The sequence below is a fragment of the Heterocephalus glaber genome, unplaced genomic scaffold (assembly GCF_053883595.1).
Source record: "Heterocephalus glaber isolate CG9 unplaced genomic scaffold, H.glaber_assembly_v1.0 deba00001472, whole genome shotgun sequence".
NCBI classification, from domain to species: Eukaryota; Metazoa; Chordata; class Mammalia; order Rodentia; family Bathyergidae; genus Heterocephalus; species Heterocephalus glaber.
In genome coordinates, this window is record NW_028258315.1 from 79107980 (window position 1) to 79131883 (window position 23904).

Genomic DNA, 23904 nt, shown 5'->3' on the forward strand with positions numbered 1-23904 from the left:
AAGGCAGGAGCCGGAACCACTGAGCTAAATCCCCGGCCCCTGAGTTTATTTTGATATCAGAATAGGAAGATAGAAATCTATGCTCAAATATCTTCCTTTTTGACCTTGCTCATCGTATTTTCTTTCTGCTTAAATTGTGTTACACTGATGTTGTCTCTCACACTCTTTCAAATTTGTCACTTTAAAAGAACAACTTTACCTTCCTTTCTATCTGTATTCCTCATGATCTTTCTATGCTCTAATCTTTGATCCTTCTTAATCCCTCCAGACAGGCTTTTTAAAATCTATATCCCTTCATGCCTCGTAAAGGGAGTGGTAGGATCTTCCTGGTAAATTTGATGGCTTTAAAACTTGAAGACACTTCAGAATTTCGCAAAGCTTGCAAAAACATCATTTAATAGAGGAAAACTACACACCCAAACTCAAAGATAGTTTTGCATGAATTTCTTCCTGTGACAAATCTTTCTTCAAAAATAGTTCAACAGGTTTAAAACCTGATAAGTTTTATTTGTTTCAAAGTAATGACAATGGGGTACTTGGTTTCTGAAGTTTTTGAAAAAACTTTCAATGTAGTAGGCATTTGTATTCCTTTTAATCAATGCATAAAATATAGTTGCTGAAATACAACCTCTAGAAATAGTTCACTGATGTTTAATCAAAAGGACACACTCTAGAGATGAATACTATAAATGAGTATCTTACCTATGTAATTTCTAATCGCTTCTAAAGGCTTTGTTAATAAGTATATTATAGGTTAAAAGTCAATGTCCATTGGTGGTGTTATGGTTAATATAATGAGGATTGTCACAGTGGTGGTGAAGCTATGGGACATATGCCACAGCGGGCTGTTTGTTATCACTGAAAGCTCGAAAAGATTCACCGTCACTGGGACTCTAGAAGATGCTCCCTGCCCTTGCATGAATAGGGCAAGATTGAAGTTCAGCTAGGACATATGGTCCTGATTATACTAGTTATTAATAGTCACAATTCATTCTGATTGTGTGGTCTGTGCTGCTCTTGATGCTAAATATTCTGAGCATTGTCTCTGGGAACAGGTAGAAGAACAGGTATCCTTGGAAATGGCACCAGGGTTACTGGGTAATGCAGTGTTCAACAAACACAACTGTTAGCAGCAACCCCAAATAAGAACTCTGACTCCTAAGCAGTACTGTCTTTATGCATCTAAGATAGGTTCTTAGATGTATGATTCTACTTGAGGGTTAATGAATTCATGGAATCATGGTGTTTTACTTTTGTTGTATTTGGATTGGATAAGACTTCTTTTAAGGTGCTGGCAGTCCTTCTAAAATAGAGTTGGGATTTCATCAAGTGTAAAGAACAAGATACATGTTGTCATGGGCCTGCCTGTCAATTAAATGGCGAGACTGGCAGGTATTTGTCTTTTTTGCTACTTTGCAGTGAGTTTGTAGAGCCCTCTAGAGCCATTTCCTAGAGCCATGATTCATTAGAGAATCACGGGTTCTTAATCTGCAGTCTATGGATCCTTTGGAGAGGAAGAATTTGAGAAGTTAATGGTCTTAGATATGAAAAAGATTTACATTTCTTATTTTCACTGACTAAAATATAGAATTTTCTTCAACTGTGCAGGTAATATATCCTATTATTAATTTTTTTGTCACTAATAGAAGTTCATTTATATTCATGACACATTACTGATGTTATAGATAACATGTCATTTAATCTCACTATCTGAAATTATAATAATAGTAGTAGATGCACTACTGGTATATTTTTAATTTATTTGTAGAGAATCCTATGTATTTTATATCACAAATATTTTGAAATGTTTCAGCAATTGTGTTTCAATATATTTGGGATTCTTTTTATTCACTATGTATTTTTTGGCATTTTAAAATGCTATTGTGAGGGCAATGGCGTGTAGCTCAGTAGTGGAGCACTTGCCTCGTATGCATAAGGTCTTGGTTTAATCTCCAGTACTGAGAAAAAAGTTATTCCATGACGACACATTTGGCCTTCTGCCCTGCCACCCTCTGCCATGCCACCCTGCCTTGGAGCAGCCAGCTACGGACTGAAACCTCTGCAAACTGAGCTAAATAAACCCTTCCTCCTTTAACTTTGGGTGTTAGGTATTTTGTCTCAGCAACAAGAAAATTAACTAAAACACATGCCATTTATCAACTTTCTTTTCCTGCCATGAAATCTTATTTTCATACCTCTCTCTAATTTTCTTCATAATAATTTCAAACAACATCATACAGCCATATTAGTTTAGAAACTATTGAGATGGTGTCACTTTTGGAATTTCCTTGGAACAAGCACATTCCCCTATCTGTCCTTCCTTCATCTGTTTCTCTTCTGTGCTGGACAGTCTGAGAAATGTATTCTTGATAATAGCAAATTACTTTCAAGATGTTTTCTGTTTTCTCATTTTTCGAAAAAACTAACTTATCTCTATATGTATTTTATAGTACATTATAATTATAATTATATTATTATATAATTATAATACAAATTAAGGGAGGAAAAGTTTATTTTGGCTCATGGTTTCAGAGGTTTCACTCTATGGTAGGCTGGCTGCAAGGCAGAGTGGAAAAAAAGCTGGGAAGAGTGCCAACAAGAGATGTACTGGCAAGCCCCAGTAACCCTCTACTGCAATTGGCCCCACTTCCTAACAGCACTTTCAACTATGAACAGCAGTGGGTTAATCCATTGATGAGTATAGTACCTCCACGATCCAGCCATTTCTCTAGAAGACTCTTAATCCAGTCAAACTGACAAAGAAGATTAACTGGCACACTAAATAAAAGTTAGGTATTTGAGGATAATAACAAAAGCAGAAAAAAATCTCTCTCTTTATTTTAAAACTGTGACCTACTCAAAACTGTATTTTACATCCTGAGCTAGTGCACAAGTGTAAATACATTTTTCTCTCTCTTCTCTCTCCTCTCTGTCTCTCGGTCTCTCCATCTCACTGTCTCTCAATTGAAACAAAGCTTTAGAAATCAGTGTTGAACCTCACTACATTTCCATTGCATTCTACTCCATTCCACCCTGTTCTGACTCTCTCTGTTTTCTTCTATTCCATTTCATTCCATTCTTTAAGAAAAATGCAACTCTTCTCCCACTGACTTTTCAGTTCACTAATATGTCACAATCTGAAATTTAAAAACAATATTGACCTAGGTAGGTTGGTGTTTTGATTTGACATAGGTTAGAAGTGGCACACTGTATTTTCTCCTACCCTCTCCATAGCACTTAGCACCATGAAACAAGACCAAGTGAAGGGCTAGCTGCGGCACCTACCACGAAGTACCTAGTATGTACTGAGAAAGTTATATGTGATCTGTTTTCCTTTGTACTCATCCAACAATTTTCTTATTACTATTAAATTTAAAGCTAACTCTAATCATTTCTTCTTTTTTCTTTTAATTTTATTTTATTGGCACAATTTAAGTATGCAATATAATGACATTCATCATTGGAAATTTGCACCTTTACATAATCTCTCGTGGTTCTTATTTTTCCCCATTCCTCTCCCCTCCCCTCAACCCCTCCATCCCTCCCTATTTACAAAGACTTTGTTTCCATTTTTTCATTTTTCTCATATTAATTCCATTCCCTTCTTTTCTTTCCCCTACCCTTCCCACTTCCCCTTCCCCTTTGCCCCTTTTCTTCCTGTTTCACATTATCTATTATACTTTTTAATCCTTATTTACACTTTCAGTTTCTCACACTAGAGAAACTATTTGGTATTTACACATGTATGTCCTGTTTATTTCATTTAAGAGTATCACCTCAATGTGCATCCATTTAGCTATAAATGTCTCTAATTTCTGATTTTTTATGGCTGAGTAGTACTCCACTCTATTTTTTTAAAAACCCATTTTCTTTATCCAGTCTCAGTTGATGGGCATTTGTGCTGCTTCCAAGTTTTAGCTATTACAAATTGTGCTGCTATGAACATGGGTGCACATATATCACTGTAGTATGATTCTTTTAATCCTTTGGGGAAGATACCCAGCAGAGGAATAGCTGGGTCAAATGGGACTTCCAGTCCTAGTTCTTTGAGGTATCTCCATACTGATTTCCACAGAGGCTGCACCAGTCTACACTCCCACCAGCAGTGGAGCAGGGTTCCTCTTTCCCCACAGCCCTGCCAGCATTTGTTATTGGTTGATTTCATGATAGCAGCCATTCTTTCTGGAGTGAAGTGGAATCTCAGCATTGTTTTCATTTGCATCTCTCAAAAGACCAGTGATGTTGAACATTTTTTTCATATGTTTATTTGCCATGTCTACTTCGTTGTCTGAGAAATGTCTGTTCATTTCAGATGCCCATTTTTGGATTGGGTCTTTAAATATGGGAGGTCTGATTTTTTTAAGTTCTTTATAGATTCGAGATAGTAGACCTTTGTCTGAGGAACAGCAGGTGAAGATTTTTTCCCATGTTGTGGGTTGTCTTCTTCACACTGTTGGTTTCTCTTGCTGTGCAGAAGCTTTTTAATAAGAAGAGATCCCACTTGTTGATTGTGCTAGTTCATGGGCAACTGAGGTTTTGTTCATAAAATCTTTTCCTACACCAGTGTCTTCAAGGGTTCTACCTAACCTCTGTTCCAGGTGATTCAACATTTCTATTTTAATATTTAGATCCTTAATCCATTTCGATTTTAGTTTAGTGCATGGTGAGAGACATGGGTCTAGTTTTAATCTTCGGCAAGTTGAAACCCAATTTTTTCTGCACCATTTATTAAAGAGGCTATCTTTCTTCCAGTGAGGGTGTTTGGCTCCTTTATCGAAGATGAGATGATTAAGTGTGTCTGGTGTTGTTTCAGCACCTTCTAATCTGTTCCATTGGTCCTTAGGTCTGTTTCTTTGCCAGTACCATGATGTTTTTATCACAGTAGCTTTGTAGTAGAGTTTCAAGTTGGGGGTTGTGATACCCCCTGCCATGTCTCTGTTACCTAGAATTGCTTTTGCTATTCTGGGTCTCTTCTTCTTCCAAATGAATTTTTGGATTGTTTTCTCCAGGTCCATGAAGTATGCTGCTGGGATCTCAATTGGAATTGCATTATATCTATATAGCAGTTTTGGAAGTATGGCCATTTTCACTATATTAATCCTTCCTACCCAGGAGCAGGGAATGTCTTTCCATTTTCTGATATCATCTTCAATCTCTCTTTTCAGAATGCAATAGTTTTCAGAGAAGAGGTCTTTGATTTCTTTTGTTAGGTTGATTCCTAGGTATTTCAGTTTTTCGGATGCTATTGTGAAAGGAATTATTTGCCCTATTTCTCTCTCAGTGAGTCTGTCATTTGTGTAGAGGAAAGCTATTGATTTTTGTGTGTTGACCTTGTAACCAGCTACTTGACTGAATTTGGTTATTAAGTCTAGAAGACTTTTGGTGGAGTTCTTGGGGTCTTCTATATTGAGTATCATGTCATCTGGAAATAATGACATTTGACTTCATTTCCTATCTTTATTCCTTTTATTTCTTTCTGTTGTCTAATTGCCATGCCTAATGTTTCCAAAACCACATTGAACAAGAGTGGTGATAGTGGACATCCTTGTCTTGTTCCTGATTTTAGTGTGAAGAATTTCAGTTTTTGACCATTTAGTATGATATCTGCTGTTGGTTTTTCATAGACAGCTTTTATCAGGTTGAGATGGAGAACATCTATTCTAAAATTTTGTAGGATTTTTATCATAAATGCATGTTGGATTTTGTCAAATACTTTTTCTGCATCTAAGGAGATAATCATATTTTTTTATCATATGATTTTTGTCCTTTGCTCTATTGATATAGTGTATTACATTGATTGATTTATTTATGTCAAACCATCCCTACATTCCTGGGATGAATCCCATTTGGTTAGGGTGCATGATCTTCTTGATGATTTTCTGTATTCTGTTTGCCAGTATCTTATTCAGGATTTTTGCATCTATATTCATTAGTGAGATTGGCCTATAGTTCTCTTTTTCGGTTGCGTCTTTCTCTGCTTTGAACATAAAGGTGATGCTTGCTTCCAGGAATGAATTTGGGAGTATTGATTCCCTTTCATTTTCATTGAAGAGTTTAAACAGTAGTGGCAGCAGTTCCTCTCTAAATGTCTTGCAGAATTTAGCAATGAAGCCATCAGGACCTGGGCTTTTCTTAGTTGGTACATTTTTAATTATGTTTTCAATTTAATTGGTGGATATTGGGTCATTTAGAATTTTTATGTCTTCCTCATTCAACTTTGGTAATTCATACGTATCTAGGAATCTATCCATTTCTTTTGTGTTTTCCATCTTATTGGCAGATAGGTTCTGGAAGTAGGTATTGATGATCCTCTGGATTTCTGCTGGGTTCATTGTAATTTCATCCTTTTTATTCCTAATTGCATGGATTTGGGCCTTTTCTTTCCTTTTTCTGATAAGCTTGGCTAAGGGTTTGTCAATTTTGTTTATCTTTTTGAAGAACCAACTCTTGGCTTCATTAATTTTTTGTATCATTCTCTTAGTCTCCATTGAATTGATTTCTGCTCTGATCTTTTTAATTTCCTCCCTTGTATGAGCTTTGGGGTTGTCCTGCTCTTCTTTTTCTAGAACCTTGAGGTTCACCATTGGATTGTTTAATTGGGCTCACTTTGTTTTCCTAATATGTGTATTCACTGCTATGAATTTCCCTCTTAAGACTGCTTTCATTGTGTCCCATAGATTCCGATATGTTGTACTGGCATTGTCATTTAATTGAAGGAACTGTCTGATTTCTTCTTTAATTTTCTCTGTGACCCATTGGTTATTCAGAAGTGTGCTGTTCAATTTCCATGTGTTTATGTTATTTTGGCAGTTTCTTTTGCTATGGATCTCCAATTTCATTGCATTATGGTCTGATAATATATAGGGGATAACTTCAGTTCCTTTGCACTTACTTAAACATGTTCTGTGAGCAAGTATGTGGTCTATTTTGGAGAATGATCCATGTGCAGCTGAGAAGAATGTGTATTCTGATTTTGTGGGGTGGAAGACTCTGTAAACATCTGTTAAGTTCATTTTTTCAAGAGTTCAATTGAGTTCTATTATTTCATTACTTATTTTTTGTCTAGTTGATCTATCTATTTGTGACAGTGGGGTGTTGAGGTCCCCCACTACAATTGTATTAGTGCATGTATGACTTTTCATGTCCGTTAGTATTTGTTTTATATAGTTGGGTGCACTAGTGTTTGGTGCATAGATATTTATGATTGTCACCTCTTCCTCTTGGATTCTTCCCTTTACAAGGATGTAGTGTCCTTCTTCATCTCTCTTAATCAGTGTTGATTTGAAATCTACTTGATCTGCCAAGAGGATAGCTACTCCTTCTTTTCAGGTTCCTGTCACATGGAATATTGTTTTCCACCCTTTAACTTTCAGTCTATGAGTTTCTTTTTGAATTAAGTGTGTTTCTTGTATGCAGCATATTGTTGAATCTTGCTTCTTGACCCATTCTGCCAGCCTAATTCTTTTTTTTTTGTACTGGCGATCAAACTCATGTCCTTGTGCTTGTGCAGCAGGCAGTGAAATCACTGAGCTAAATCCCTGGCCCAAAATCACAGAAGCCATTTGAATTTTTTTTTTTTTTTTGGTACCAGGGATCGAACTCAGGTCCTTGTGCTTGCGCAGCAGTTGGTGAAACCACTGAGCTAAATCCCTGGCTCTTCTAATTCTTTTTATTAGTGAATTGAGACCATTAACATTAATGGTTATAACTGATACATATTCCCTTATCATTGTCATGAGTTTTTGTTTTTGTTGGATTCTCCCGCTTTGCTTTTAATTTCCTGTCACGCCTGATGGGTTCATTCTGCTGTGCTTCCTATGGTTGTGATCCTCACTGTCTGTTCCTAGGATATTGTCTAAATTTTTCTGGAGTGCTGTTTTGGTATTTATGAAGTTCCTAAGTTGCTCTTTGTCATGAAAGCGTCTTATTTCTCCATCAATTCTGAATGATAGTTTTGCAGGGTACATCAGTTCTGGGTTGGAGGCTGTTTTCCTTTACGGCTCTTGCCTTGAGGGTTTGCATTGGGAAGTCTCCTGGGAATCTGATGGGCTTTCCTTTGTATGTGATTTGTTTCTTTTCTCTAACTGCTTGTAGAACTTTGTACTTCTGTTGGGTTTCTGGAATCTTAACAATTATATGCCTATGTGTAGATTTTTTTAATCAAGCCTAGTTGGAGTCCTATATGCCTCACTTATCTGTATGTCATGTTCTGTTCCTCTGCTTGGGAAGTTTTCTACCATTACTTCTGTGAACAGTTTTTTTTTATGTCATCTGCACTCTTTCCTGTTTCTTTGTTGACTCCAATCAGTCTCATGTTATTCTTCTTTCATCATGTAGCAGCTGCTGCATTGATTCCTCATGGTCCCTTACAAGTTCAAAGCAATTTTTCTTTTCCTAGTCACTAATTGCAATCTTATCTTCTGTATCTGAAATTCTGTCCTCACATTGGCTCATTCTGCTGTGTAGACTTTCAGAGGAAGTTTGGATCTCCTGGCAATCTGTTTGCATCTGTTTTATGGATTCTATTTGTTTCCTATGTTGGGATTCCATCATGTTTCTCAGCTCCTCTTATTTTTTTTATCTGTGTCCTCTCTAGATTTGTGCATCATGTCTTGCACTGTGGGCACAATCTCTGCTGTTATCTGAGAAATTACTTCTGATTGTATTTTTTCAGATCCTCTTTTGTTACCAGTTCAAGGAGTCCAGGTGGTTGAGTGTCACATTGTTTTATCTTGTTTCCCTTTGGGGTTGCTGTAGGCAATATGGAAGTTTGGTTTTGAGACTTGTTTACATGTCTTTTCATTTTGACTGGGGTGGGAGGGCAGTGCTGTTGGCCCCTTTGCGGCTCACCTCCTCTGTGCTGGGAGTGGTGGACTGGTGGCCCAGTAGCCCCTACCTCTGGGCTAGAAGCGGTGTAATGGTGCCCCAGAAACCCCTTCCTCTGGGCTGGGAGCAGTGGAATAGCCCTGTAATGCATTCATCCAAACAATTTTGAGGTGTAGAAAAATTTAAGCTTCATAATGGCTTAAGCTTTTATATTTTTTTCCTTTTTACATAGCTGTATCTCTAGCACCTAAAACAATGACTAGTATATGTTAGGCACCTAGCAAGTACTTGTTAAATCATTCTTATCCAAATCTTATAAATAAGAAAACTGACACTTACAAGGATTTATGACTTCCTTAAATGGTCAAGAGATTATAGATGGTTAATATGGGCTTAAAAGTACTTGTCTGCTTCCCAAGTCATTATGTAGTAAAAAGAGACAAACAGTTTGACAATTAGTTAATTTAGCTTTATTTTTCTTTTTTTTTTTGGTACCAGGGATCGAACTCAGGACCTTGCACTTGTGAGGCAGGTGTGGTGCCTCTGATCCAAAACCCCAGCTAATTTAGCTTTTTGTATAGGGGGTGGTTTTGCATGCTAGAAAATCTGGTGTTGGGGGTTAACATCATGCTTTAAAATAATATAGGGTCTTGAGGGGTTAGACTGTGTTTATACACTCTTGATTAATCATTCATTCCAATTAGTCAAAGTCAAGATCATGTAAGTATTTTGGTCACAATTATACATTGCGATTAGAACATTTTTTCTGTCACCACCCAAAACCAGTAGAACTAGTCGTTTAGCAGGCTGAGCTCTGCTGTCAGGAAATGACTGGCATGACTGACATTGTTGCTGCTATTAGATAAATACTACAGGAATCATCCAGGGGTGATTCTGTCTCCCAGAACATTGGGCATGCCATTGCAGCTCTTCTGTAAGATCTAAACTTAATGGCATGGAATCACCAGAATAAGCTCATTTGTTTACTTTTTTTTACTAAGGCAATGACCTTCTCTAAATATACAGCAAAGGTTTGAAAATAAAATCATTCCAACCAAGGAAAATACTGAGTTTCTCTTTCTCCTGTATCCTAAAAACCTTTGGCAATAGGCTTTCTCCAATATAGGTGGCAGAGATACTGTCTCGGCCAGAGCTGTTGCCTCACTGACTGTGGGCTGTTTATCACCTCAGCAACTAGGGAGCCAACAATACTGAGATATTTAACAACCTGACCTGGATCTCTAGGAGGGAGACAGAGCTGTTCAGTGACTCCCCAAACACAACTGCCTCTAGCCATGGGAGAAGAATTTGACAAATGGATTTAGAATTTGGTGGTAATCACTGACATCCAAGCACAGAATGCATTTGCAGATGTGTGAGGCTGGCAAGTTGATCGAGGCTGAGTACGGTACTGAGCCTTGAAAGAGGACCCTGGAAAGCATAGCAACAAGCATTTGGATCCCCAGTGACTAATTCAGCTGTGGTCAGCCTCAATGAGTGGGCAGTAAACTGGCATGCAATACTGTAATTTACAGTTTTGGATATCTAGGCCACTAAAACCAGAATGTTTATGTTCACTGGTCAGTGTATTTCATTCTTACCGATAAGGTCTTGAAGAAAGATTAATAATCATAGTGTGATGAATACAAAATTCAAGTAAAAGCAATCGAGGTTTCCTGAGGAAGTATTTCCAAAAAGTTGTGTTGGACTGTTACATCATCTTTCTCCATATAGGGCTATACATATGATAGACATCTGAGTTTTTTTTGTTGGACTTTGCCTATTCTTTACTGACTACATTACGGATTCCTCTGTGGTTTTGTCTGGTTTAGTGAAGTGTCTCAAAAGATACTTAGATTTTGCTTCTGAGCCATCCCATTTTGTTCCCTTGTTCTAAGCTCTGCTTCTGGAACCCCTTGACAACCTAGATGGTTGGTCCGCTATCCAATCTGATACATTGCTTGGCTCTCTCACTGTCCAGAGTTGGCCTCTGTCTGTTTGGTACTCTTTTCTTCTACAAACAACCCCAAAGCACTGCCTTGTGATCTTTTTGCTACAATTGGTCATTCTCCAGTAGGACCTATTTGGAGATAGTTTGAGCTCTGAGATGGGTCTCAGAAATCTTTTTAAGCATATTTTTCTTTAACAACATTGTAGAATGCTGATAAATAGATGGGAACTAACATTTGTCATACACGTATCACACTGTGCTGGGAACTCCGAGGCTGAAACAAATTGGTCAAAAATAAATATTTTTGATCATAGAAGCTTGTCATATGTTGGTAATTTTGTGCATCATGGTCATAGTATTGCCAATTTTTATGGGAACTTAAACATCTGCATCTATGTATGAGAGACTGTACAGTGTTTTTGAACTATTTTTGTGAAGCCTGGGATACTTATAATGTACTGTGTTTCTGTTCCTTTCTCAGATATTGGAATGTTTATTTATCTTTGGCCTATTAGGCTTGCTTAGCTTGCTTGGCCATCTTTCATAAATTTAAGTTTAGTCTCCAGCTCTGTGTTTTCCAGAAGCAAACTCATAAAAGTTCATTTATGGATTAATTTTGTGTGCACTAGTGTGATTTTGCAATTTGAAAAATCACAACTCTGGAGTGTTATTTCTTCATTTTATCTGTTTTGCATTTTAAAATTCAAAGTTCATATTAACCTAATAATTTAAACTTAGTTAAAATTTTACCAGTTTGATTGTCTATGTGTTTTATTATAACATCTTTAATAAAGAAAGTTATATAGAAAGAGCAGATTTGAAGGGATAATAAAATTTTGGTTTGATATGCCTGAAAATAATATTTTTAAATGTTATTTAAGTACTACAATGTGAAAGAAAATTTCAGGAATTACTTGTTTATATTGAATTTTTGATCCTAAGTACATTAATGCTGACTTTTAAGTAGTATTACTATTTTTCTTTGATCAATCTTTTGTATGGGCAAAATTGCCATCATCAAATGATTAATGAAAGTTAAAAATTAAAAAAAACATTATTTGCTTTTATACTACCTGTTTTATGTACTTTCGCTCACAGGTGCCAAGTATAGTAAAAATTATTGTGTTCATTTTACAGGTAAGAAAACTAAGACTCAGAAAAACTAAGTTTTCAAAAGTCTGTCATTCAAATCAATACTCAAAGCAAGAGCGAGAATGAACACTTTTGAGTTGAATCACGATTCTTCAGATTTCTTCAAAAGCGTAATGGTCTTCTTCATTTCAACAGGTATTTATAACAGTAATTTTCAGTGATTCCAATTAGTTAGGTTGTGTGTAGTTGTTACCTAAATAATTACAGGCTTTTTCAGGAGTTGTTTAGCATATGCTCTTGGGGTCTCACTTCCTGTCTCCTTGGGACTTACTATGTCTTAGCACACTGGCTAACTTCCACTTTCTAGTTGTGTATCTTCATAAGCTAGAAGAGCTAAGAATTAATGCTCTCCCACAACAATGACTGATAGGAGTTGGTGGATAAATACCATAGTTCCTTCACCCCTGGTCGGGGGGTAACTCAGAGATACATACTCTATCTCCTAGCAGTCCCAGTGCCATTAAATTCAGTTGTTGCTCACAGTGATAATTTGCATGACAGCATATTTTTTATTGGCTTACTTCTCTTTTTTCATTACTTCTCTACCCTAATGGTGGCCTCTAAATTAAATACTTTCATTTGCATCATTATCTTACTGGTAGTGGGCTTCTGGTGTAACCTAGATGAATACATTGTATTACCAATTGGTCATAGCTATTTGGAAGTAAATCTTTCAGCCTGTAGCATGTAGAAGTCAAGCCCCAGCCTAGAGCCATTAGTTCTGGGATTTACAAAGACAGCCTCCATATGCCTGGCCAGCAGCCTGTTCCTGGCCTTTGCTTTCTTATCTCTATTTCATTTGACTTCATCTTGAGATTCTCTAATCCCTGCTCTGTCTGTCTCTGTCTCTCTTTTTAAGGGCATTGCCTTTGGAGCTGACTCTTGTCAGCCAACATTGAGCCTTGCTTCCCTATATTAGTTATCTCTTGATGTATAACAAATTATCAGCAAAATTTAGAAGCGGATTACAACAAACACTTATTATCTCAGAGTTTCTGTGGGTCAGGAAGCTGAGTGTGGCTTGGTGGTGCTTCTTGGTCTCCAGGCCTCTCATGAGAAGGTAGTCAGTCTCTCATTCAGGACTGTGGGGTTATCTCACGTCTGACTGAGGGGAATCTGCTTCCAAACTCACTCGGGTGATTGTTGAAATGCTTTGGGGTCTTGTGAGATGGGCTTCTCCATAGGTCTACCTCCTGTTATGCTCTGCTTAGGCTGCCCTAACAAAATACCACACATCTGGAGTAGTTTAAACAGCAGACATTTATTTTTTCACATTCTGGTGGCTAAAAGTCCACAATCAAGGTGCTGGTAAATTTATTTCTTGGTGGCAGCTCTCTCTTCTTGGCTTGAAGGGTACCACCTTCTCATAATGTTCTCATATTACCTTTTTCAGTGTGGGCGTGGAGAGAGAGAACAATCTCTCTGGTGTTTCTTCCTCATAAGGACTCCAGCCCTATTGGATTAGGGCCTCAATTTTATGGCCCCATATAAGCTTAATTACCTTTCTAGATGTCTTCAAATATCATCACAAGAGAAATTAGAGCTTCAACATATTAATTTTGGAAGGAAGGGTACACAGTTTAGTCCATGACATATGGCAAAATCCAAGAGAAAGCAAGTGAAAGATCACCCAAGATGGCAACTGTAGCCTTTTTATAACTTAATCTTGGAAGTGATGTTCTATCACTTCTGTCATATTCTTTTAGTTTAGAAGTGAGTCAATAAGGTTGGCCCACAGCTGGACATGGTGGCATACACCTGCAATCCCAGCACTTGGGAGACTGAGGCAGGAGGATCATTATGAGTTTGAGGCCAGTATAATGAGTTCAAGGCTAGCCTCAACTACATATGAGACCCTGTCTCCCAGACAAAAAACAAAAATAACAACAAAAGAAAAAAAAGGAAAAGAAAATAAGTTTAGCTCACATTCAAAAGGAGATTAAAAGCTGGTAACTATTAGACAGTGAGGGGATTGGGAGACTATTTTAAAAGCTGCCTATAATGCTCTACTATGTGTAAGAGCTATTCTTATTCCCCTTTTCTGCTCCATGGTCCTTCCTCAAGTGAACTAGTTAGTTCTGATTGCCCCACCAAATGTGGATGATCTTAGTAAGAAGAAAGAACCTATAGGACAGTGTTATCAGGTAGCTCCTTCTAAAAGTGGCTTGCCAAATAATGTTACTGGGTTTTAGGTTGCTCGCCTCTCCTTCTGCAGTTAGATTCCAGGTTCTTCTCATTTCAAACAAAGAATTGAAAGGAATAAGCAAAAAGCAGTGGCAAAGTTTATTTGAAAAAAGTGTAACTGAAGATTGAGGAAAAAAGTGGCTTTGCAGAGTGAGATTGGGCTGAGTAAAAGAGGAAAAGGCAAGATAAAAGTACACTCTGGAGGAAGCAGGGTGGGCTATTGTGAGGAAAGCCATAATAGTGAACTCTTCTTGGTGTGTGCATCTTTTTATACTGTCCAAATCTTGAGGAAACCTGCTAGAACTTCTACGTGTGGGTCCTGAGAGGCAGTGCTGGGATCCCATGCCTCAGGCTGAGGTCAGGTCTAGGCCACCCTATCGAAAACCTGCTCAAATTCTTGTGAGAAGTCCAGGTGCAGGACTTTGGGAACTATTCTGCACATGTATTCTGGGATCTTGTAATTAACAGGTCATACCTACTTCCACATCCAGCTTTGGCACGCCCTACCTTCCTATCTCAACAGTACTGGAGGACAGTGCTTTAGGGTCAGGAAGACCTGAGCTTGAATATTTGCTTTGCTGCTTATTAGCTATATAACCTTGGGCAAGGTTTTGTTTCTGTTTTTGTTTTTTGAGACAAGATCTTGCAATGTCATTCAGGCTGGCTTTGGGATTATAGGCATGTGCCACCACATCCAGCATTAGGCAAGTTTTTTTTCCAACTTCTCTAAGACTGTGGTTTTGTTTTTATTTATTTAGTTTTATTTTTATGAAACAGTAAGACCCCAACTTACGAATGGTTCCATTCTTGGAAAACATTCATAAATTAGATTTGTTCGTAATTCTAACAGAGTGAGTCTTATACACCTTTGACACAAATATACAATCTAAAGCATAAAAAACCGCACAGAAAATACAGTAAGTTCCTGACTGTATTGTACTGTATTGCTGTACATCATTGCATTGTACAGTAAGCACACAGCAGCACAACTGTGACAATGTCCAGCAGATATGTGAGCTACTTCTGAGATTTGTTCATATCTATGAATTTTTGTATGCAAGGTCTGTACATATCTGCGAAAGTTTGCAACTCAAATGTTTGTAAGTGGGGATTTACTATATAGAGCAGTGATGGCGAACCATTTAGAGCTTTCAGTGATAACAAACAGCTGGTTTCAGCACACGTGCCATAGGCTCACCACCACTAGTATAGAGGATGGGACCCAAGGCCTCATGCATACTAGGCAAGCACTTCATTACTGAGCAACATCCCCAAGGCTCCAGGGTTTTCAAATAGACAAGTGAAAAATAATTCCAGAACTTCTCCAGTTTGTGCTACTCTAGAATGCAAGAGAAGAATTTGGGTACAAACAGTTTGGGAATCACCAGAAGAGAATGACACAGTATGGGGGAAGGAAGCTAATAAAGGCTGTGTTATCAAGCAGTTACCACCATGGGCAGCTGGAGTTGAGTTCTGTCCCCCTCCATCCTGAACCTGGACAGTTATTACAGAACATGTACCTCAGAGTTATTTCACATGAGGGATGAGGGATCTGGGGATTTTATTCCCCAATTCCCGTTTTATCATGAGGATTTCTTCTAGAAGCATTAATTCTTCAGCACTTCTGACTTCTTTTTCATAGGCCAATCATGTGTCTGATGCCAGGAAAAAGCCCTGGAGGAGTCACAGATGTTTGCAATAAGCAGCTTTCAGAGTATAGAAATGAATATCAAATGCACTACTGGCCAAAAGAAATATAACACAAACCATAAAATAATGTCAAAAATATGATTTTAGGTTTTTTAGTAACCATATAAAATTAATTTTATATCTCATTTAATCCAATATATAAAAATACTATAATTGCAATAGATAATCAATGTGCAATTATTAAAGATATTTTTACATTTTTGCATGAAGACTGAAATCCAGTGTGTACTTTATACTCATAGCTTATATAGATTTGTGCTAATCACGTATCGAAACCTTATAGCCACATATGCTTAGTGGTTCCCATTTGAACAGTGTGGATCTAGTGGAGCACCTACATTGTCTGCAGTGAATTTCAGTAGGTTTTTATGCAAATTAAATGAGGTCATTCACATATTCCACCCAATATAGCTGATGTCCCTATAGTGTATCCTAGAGCCAGCATTAATGGAGATCTTACTAGTTACCAAGAGGTTTTGATTCCTGAAGAGAGGCATTCATGGGACAATGAATAAGACATAATTTAGGGGAAACAAATGCCCTGAAGGGTTATACACTGGATAGATTTTAGAGGCTGTTAGAAGTTTGGCTATCATCTAAAATATATGGGTTCTGTGCCCCATTTATATCAACTCTCCTCCTCTTCCCCCGATCAGACATTTAGCAATCTTTTTTATCAAACTCAAGAATAAAGCAGAGACTTCTGAAAAGATGGCAGAGTGGAAAACAGCAACAAATCAACCTCTCCAAGATTCGGAATACTGACACTGGAAAATAACAACTTGAGGAAGAAAAGAAGGAGGGAGGTAGATCCCCAGGACCAAGGAACAATCTGAAGGAAAAATTGGATCCCACAGAGAAAGTGAAGAGAAAGACCACAACACAGGAAAGGGAGGGGGCAAACTTCACTTTCTCCCTGGCACCTTGCTTATGGCATGCAAGAGGGGAATCAAATCTGCAGAGACACAGTGAAGGCGAGTGACTCCAGAGGCTTCCAAGGAGAAATGCACCAGTGGAACAGAGCAGTGGATGCTGTGCACTACAACAGCTGGTGAGAAACTCCAGTCTAAGCAGCTGCTGTGTCTCCTGGAGAGGGAGCTTGGCAGATATCATTTTGGGCAGGGGCCAACTAAACCTAGGTCTCAGAGCACCCATGGATTGGCTTCATCTCAGGGCTCCCAATGTTGATATCCCACAGTGACTGGGTGAGGGACAAGCATGGGAGAAGTTCAGGGTCAGGAGTTGAGATCAGGCCAGCAAGAGACACCCAGAGTGTTGTAGGCTGAACAACTCAGGTCCCAACTCCAACTCTGTGGAGTTGAAAGCACCAGAATCGGCACCCCACCCGAATCCTACTGAAGACTTGCTGAGATCATGTAGCACACTACCCTAATCCTACTGCAGGCTTGCTGGGATCATTCACCATGGATCAGCACTCTGTTGGCCTCCTTCATCTACCAGTGACAGCAGAGACACATGCTGAATTGAACACTGACACAAAACTGTAGACCCCGGAAGATAACCGTGGACTTGAAATCACAGAAAACTCACTCTCTGTTTTTCTTTGCTTTTTTTCTTGATTTTTATTGAGTATGAACATTGTTTTTAGTTTTTTTTGTTTTGTTTTGTTCTTGTTTTTGTTTTTTGCTTCTTTCTTTCCCTCCTGTCTTCTTACCCAGTTTTCAAAATCTCGGGTAAACTTCTTATGTCATTCAACCTTGCTTCTTACCTTTTTTATCTTTTATTTCTCAATTTTTTACTCATCTCTTTTAAATTTTCTCCTTTAAAGGTAAAATTGCTATATTGAGTGGACATTTACTGTATATAATTTTCTAATTTATTATAGATTTTGTTATAAATTGTGTACTTATGGTTAAAGGTGGCAAATTAATGATTATTACAGTTGATCATTTTGTGGACTGTACTTGATGCTATTGCTATTACTGATTGTAGTACTTCAGCCAAGATGACATAGTTGTTGTGATCAATTGTTCTTCCTTGTTTGCCAATACCGAGATTGTCTGGTGGTCATCAACAATACTATAGTACAGCCAAAGGACTAGGTAGTAGGCCAAATAGGCAGCAACTGCTCATCCCTGATAAATTGAAGAGCCAGAATATTGGGACAGACTCAAAAGCCAAAAGCCAGCTATGCCTAGAAGACATCTATGAAAAGTAGTAATTTCCTTAAGATGTCTCTATAGTAGTAATAAAGCTATCTACCATAACCAGTTTACAGCATCAACACAGAAAATAAAACAAAACAAAGAAACAAAGAAGAGAATGAGAAAGCACAGAAGCAAGATACAACCCCAGACCTCCGACTCACCCAAGGCAAATACAGGGGGCACTGAGGTAGAAGTAATCAAAAGCCACCCAGGTGAACTTTCTGAAATGGTAGCAGCAGAAGTAACAAAGCAGATGAATGAGTCTCTAGAAAAAACAAACAAACAAGCCAGAAATAATTACATAGATGATTAAAGAGATGATGACCATAATGAAGGACACAGTTAGTAAATCTAGAGTAGTTGCAAATAAAAAACACAGGAGCTTAGGAAAGTGATAGAAATCATGAATGCCCAACATAGGAAACAATTGGATTCCATAAAACAGATCCAAACATATATCTAGGAGATTAAAAATTCTATTGAAAGTATATGCAACAGAGTCAACCAATGTGAAGAAAGAATATCAGATCTAGAAGGCAGGTTTGTGATTAGCTATCACCAAATGAAAGACTTCTTAAAAATAGCAAGGGACTATGAAAAATCAATCTAACAGTGGCTAGATGATTCAAAGAAGAATAACGTAAGATTTATCAGAATCAATGAAAAGTTAGAAGATAGCACAAAGGACATAAAAAACCTGATCACAGAAGTAATAGGGAAAACTTCCCAAGCTCAGAAAAAGAATTTAACATACAAATAAGTGAGGTATATAGAGCTCGAATTAGCTATGATCAGAAAAAAATACACCAATGCATATAATAGTCAAAATTCCACAAATTCAACAGAAGAACAGAATATTAAAAGCTGTTAGAGAAAAGAAACAAATCACCTATAAAGGAAAACTCATTAGAATCACAGCAGACTTCTCCATACAAACCCTTAAGTTGAAGAGATCTTGGAGTAAAGTATTTCAAGCCCTAAAAGAAAACAACTTCCAATCCAGATTAATGTATCCCAAAAAATTATCATTCAAAATTAATGGAGAAATAAGATACTTCCATGATAAAGAACACCTGAAGAAATTCATAACTACCAAACCAGCACTCCAAAAACTTCTGAAGGATATTCTAGAAAAAGATAACAATTCCAAGAATCACATTAGAATGAATCCACCCGGCAAAGCAAGAAATTAAATAGAAGGGAAAGCAAGGGAATCAACAACAGGAAAATAATATGATGACAAAGACAAGTTAATAGCTATCAGTTATAGCTATCAATGTGAATGTTCTCAATTCACCAATCAAAAGAAACAGATTGGCAGAACGGATCAAGAAACAAGATCCAACAATAAGTTACATACAAGAATCATATTTAATGCAAAAAGAAATTCATAGCCTGAAAGACAAAGGATGGAGAATAATATTCCATGTGACAAGAGCCCAGAAAAAAATAAGGGTAGCGCGTCTATTTGCAGATAAAGTAGAATTCAAGCCAAGACAGGTCATAAGAGACAAAGAAGGTCACTACATACTTGTTAAGGAAACAATCCAAAAGGAAGAGTTAACAATCTATCTATCTATCTATCTATCTATCTATCTATCTATCTATGTATGTCAACACCACCCAACTATATATAACAAACATTAATGGATATTAAAATTCAAATAGGCACTAATACAGTTGTAATGGGGGATCTCAATACCCCACTGTATCACAATTAGACAGATCAAGTAGACAAAAAATCAACAAAGAAATATCAGATCTGAACCAAACCTTTGAACAAATAGATTTAGTAGATATCTACAGTGTGTTCCATGCAACAACAGAATGCACATTCTCAGCAGCACATGGGACTTTCTCCAGGAGGACACATACTAGCTCATAGAATGTGCCTGAGTAAATGCAAAGGAATTGAACATTTTCCATGCATAATATCAGATCATAGTGTAATAAAATTGGAAATCCATGGCAAAAACCCCACCAAAACTACATAAGCACTTGGAAATTAAATAACACTCTCCTGAAAAACCAATGGGTTACAGACAAAATTAAAGAAGAAATTAGAGAGTTTCTACAATTAAACAATAATGCCAATACAATATACCAGAATTTATGAGATGCAATGAAAGCAGTCCCACGAGGGAAGTTTATAGCACTGAATTCCTATATCAGAAAAACAGAATGAGCTCAAATAAATAACCTAATGTTTAACTTCAAGCTTCTAGAAAAAGAAGAGCAAGCCAAGACCAAAGCTCATACAAGGAAGGAAATTATAAAGATCAGAGCAGAAATTAATGCAATTGAAACTAAGAAAATAATACAAACAATCAATGAATGAGTTTGTTCTTTGAAAGACTGAATAAAATTGAAAACCCTTAGCCAACCTAAAAAAAAGGAAAGAAATGACTCAAGTCCATGCAATTAGAAATAAAAAGTGTGAAATTACAATGGATCATACAGAAATCCAGAAGATCATCAATATGTACTTTGAATAAAAATGGAAAACTCCGAAGAAATGGACAGGTTCCTAGATACGTATGAATCATCAAAGCTGAATCAAGGAGATATAAAAATTCTAAATAACCCGATATCAGTGAAATTGAAGAAGTAGTTTAAAAACTACCAACAAAGATAAGCCCAAGTCGTGACAGATTCACTACTGAATTCTACAAGAAATTTGGAGAAGATCTAATGCCACTAGTCTTCAAACTCAGTGAAGTTGAAAGAGAAGCAATACTCCCAAACTTCTTTCTGGAATCAAGTATTACCCTGATACTAAAATCAGAGAAAGACCCAACCAACAAAGACAACTACACACCAATCTCCTTAATGAACATAGATGCAAAAATCCTCAGTTAGATACAGACAAATAGTGTAGCTCATCAAGAAGATCATACACTCTGACCAAAAAATTGGAATAGAAGGTCTTTACCTCAATCTGATAAAAGCTATCTATGACAAACCAACAGCCAACATCAGAGTAAATGGTCAAAATCTGAAAGCTTTCACTCTAAAATCAGAAACAAGATAAGGATGCCCACATCACCACTCTAGATCAGTATAGTTCTGGAAACATTAGCCAGAGCAATTAGACAGGAAAAAGAAATAAAAGGAATAAGGATAGGAAAGGAAGAATTTGAATTATTATTTGCAGATAACATGATACTCTACATAGTAGACCCTAAAAACTGCATCAAAGACTCCTAGAATTAATAACCAAATTTGGTGGCATAGCTGGATACAAAGTCAACACTCAAAAATCAATAGCATGCCTGTACACGGATAACAAACTTACTGAAAGAGAAATTAGAAAAACAGCACCTTTGACAATAGCATTGAGAAAAATGAAATCTTAGAAGGAAGTAAAAAAACCATTGCATTGAAAACTGTAGTATTCTAAAAAAGGAGATGGAAGAGGATATCAGATGGAGATATCCCTTGTTCTTGAATAGGCAGAACCAATATAGTGAAAATGGCCATACTTCCAAAACTGTTGTACAAATTTAATGCAATCCTGATCAAAATAACAATAGCGTTCCTCACAAAACTAGAGAAAACAATCCTAAAATTCATTTGGAACCAGAAGAGAACTAGAATAGCAAAAGCAATTCTGGACAACAAAGGCAAGGCCTGGGGCATCATAATCTCCAATTTGAAATTATTCTACAAATCATAGTACTGGTAGAAAACCAGACCTGAAGATCAATGGAAGAGAATAGAAAATGCAGAAACAACTCCAAACACACTCAGCTACCTATCTTTGACAAAAGGGCCAACCACCTTAACTGGAAGAAAGATAGCCACTTTAATGGTGTCAGGAAAACTGGCTTTCCACATGTGGAAAATTTAACCTAGACCCATATCCCTCATCATGCACTAAACTAAAATTGAAATGGATCAAAGACCTAAATATTTAAACAAAAACACTTAATTTACTGGAAGATAGAATAGGTAAAACTCTTGAAGACATAGGTATAGACAAAGACTTTATGAGCAAACACTGATTGCACAGAAAATATTACAAAGAATCAACATCTGGGATCACATCATATTAAAAAGCTTTTGCACAGCAAGAGAAACCACCAACATAGTGAAGAGACAACCCACAGAATAGAAAAAAATTTTTTACCAGCTATTCCTCAAAGGACTAATATCTAGAATATATAAAGAACTCAAAAAATCAGACCCCCCAAATTTAAAGACCCAATCAAAAAATGGGCATCTGAAATGAATAGATATTTATCAGATGAAGAAGTACAAATGACAAATAAATAAATGAAAAAAATTTTCAACATCACTGGTAATTGGAGAAATACAAATTAAAACAACACTGAGATTCCATTTCACTCCTCAAAGAATACCTATCATCAAGAAATCAAACCGTAGCAAATGCTGGCAAGGCTGTGGGGGAAAAGGAACCCTTTTCCACTGTTGGTGGGAGTGTAAATTGGTACAACCATTGTGGAAATCAGTATGGTGATTCCTCAAAAAATTAAAATTAGAGTTTCCATTTGATCTAGCTATTCCCCTTCCAGGTATCTTTCCAAAACAGTTAAAAGCATCATACCACAGTGATATGTGCCTACCCATGTTTATAGAAACACAGTTTGTAATAGCTAAATTTTAGAAGCAGCCCAGATCAGATGCCATCAATGGATGAATGAAAAATGTGGTTTTCATATACAATGGAGTACTACTCTGCCAAAAAGAAGAATAAACTGGGGACATGATCGGGTAAATGGATGCTCCTTGAGAACATATTTTCAATGAAATAAATTGGATACGCATGTTTAAATATCGCAGTGTTTCTCTTGTGTGAAAAACCTAAGGGGTAAATAAGAATAAAAATGGACGATAGATATTAAAAGTAGGAAGAAAATATTCAAAGGGAAAGGGGAACAAGAGAGGGTGAAGGGGGGAGGAAAGGAAGGGGATAGAGATAAAATATAAAAAAAGATGAAAGAAAAACAATAGAAACAAAGTTTTGTAAAAGCAGAGGGGAAGAAAGATTGAAGGGAAGGGAGAGGAATGAGAAAATAAAGAATTATGATATATTATATGCTGGTACAAATTCCCTATGGTGAATGTGATCATTATGTATGCAGAAGTGTACTAATGAAATTAATTTTAAAAAACAGTAAAGCAAATGTCAATAGTTTATTTACAAGAGAGAATAAACCAGTTGTATTTAAGTGCATAAGATGAGGAAGTTGTGTTCTAACCAATGGTGTTATAAAATGAGAATTCGAATGAGAGAAATGCACATGGATCAATTTATAGAATCCTGTCAGCAACACTGCTTTTAAATAGGTCTTACAGATTCTGGCAAAACAAAAGTGAAATAACTGGAACTGTTTCAGCCTTCAGCCTATAAAACTATCAGCAAGTGAATCCAATAAACAGATGCACATTTCTACCTGGATCCACACCTCTTCCCCCACACTCTTCTGACTCCTATGCATTAGCAATCCCTGGAATATTCAGATTTATTTTAGAGAATCAAGGCCTTTGCTCACACTCACCACAGCCACAGTCTCTTATCTTACCTCCTTTGGTTATTTCCCAATGCTCTCCTTACCAGCTTTATGTGTGGGAACAGAGCTTGGCCTCAGCCCAGGCATTCATAAATTATATTGAATAGGATGGGGCCTTGTGTCAGACAGCATTAGAGACCTTAATTCATATCTAGATCCATTCTTTAGCTTTCCACGGCACTGAGGCTCAATCACCTAGGAATTCCTAGAGGGGGTCACTTATTCATTCAGTAAGTACTTTGAGCTTCTTTCCTATACCAAGGGATAGATAGGCACCAGGGATATAGCACAGCACAAACTTCAGTGCCTTCCCTCAAGGGAGGCCTAGGATGGAGACAAACCAATTAAAAGAAGTACAGGGCATATTTGGATCACCTAG

At 37.1% G+C, this 23904-nt stretch overlaps 1 long non-coding RNA gene across 2 annotated transcripts in view; it reads left to right on the forward strand.

Moving 5' to 3' along the window:
* LOC110344503 (uncharacterized) overlaps nt 1-23904 on the forward strand; it is a 309982-nt gene that overhangs the window by 109239 nt on the left and 176839 nt on the right. For both annotated transcript variants that reach the window (XR_015439176.1, XR_015439177.1), the window contains exon 3: nt 11915-12064. This is a non-coding gene — a long non-coding RNA (uncharacterized LOC110344503). The remainder of the gene's footprint in view (nt 1-11914; nt 12065-23904) is intronic.